Source organism: Nanorana parkeri, unplaced genomic scaffold, assembly GCF_000935625.1.
Source record: "Nanorana parkeri isolate BGI_ZX_2015 unplaced genomic scaffold, ASM93562v1 scaffold3667, whole genome shotgun sequence".
NCBI classification, from domain to species: domain Eukaryota; kingdom Metazoa; phylum Chordata; class Amphibia; order Anura; family Dicroglossidae; genus Nanorana; species Nanorana parkeri.
Genome location: NW_017309935.1, coordinates 37,985 through 38,796, shown reverse-complemented (window position 1 = coordinate 38,796; position 812 = coordinate 37,985).

Sequence of the window (812 nt, the reverse complement as noted above, 5' to 3'; positions counted from 1 at the left end):
CGGCCGGCGGGAGACGTCTCAGTTTTTCCTGGCCGGAGAACACCGCCATGGTTGTGCCGAGCTCGCCCGACCCAAGATCTGCTGAACTTCCCCCATTCATACCGAGATACCCGGCTGCAGCTTCCACCGGGGCCTAACGCGCTTCAAGGTAACAGATCCGGGAACCCAGCACAGGGATGGTGGGGGCCCCTCATAATGGGCACAGCGGGGGTACAGACCCGGGAACTCAGCACAGGGATGGTGGGAGCCCCTCATAATGGGCACAGCGGGTGTACAGACCCGGGAACTCAGCACAGGGATGGTGGGAGCTCCTCATAATGGGCACAGCGGGTGTACAGACCCGGGAACTCAGCACAGGGATGGTGGGGGCCCCTCATAATGGGCACAGCGGGGGTACAGACCCGGGAACTCAGCACAGGGATGGGTTCACTTCCCCTCCTCCCTGCCTATAATTGATTATTACAATCAGATGAATTGATCGTTCTCCCGGAGGGAAGACTTGGCCATGCCGATTGGCAGCTACAACTCACAAACCAAACTGAGACGGTGAAGGCCGCAGAGCCCCGGAGTGCGCTCCGCATAGCGCCCCCACCCCCCCAGGGAAGATCCTCCAACTTACTGACCAGATGGCGGCACTCCGCACATAACAGGACGCAGCAATTAACAAGAAGCGGTGTCAGTGATATAACAGATGAAGACGATCCGCCGCGGCCACCGCCACCAGGAGGAAATGTGGTAATTAGGACGGAGGCTGCGAGAGGCATCACACGTTAAAGGAGAACTCCGATCAGCACCATCAGTGACAGGCCGAC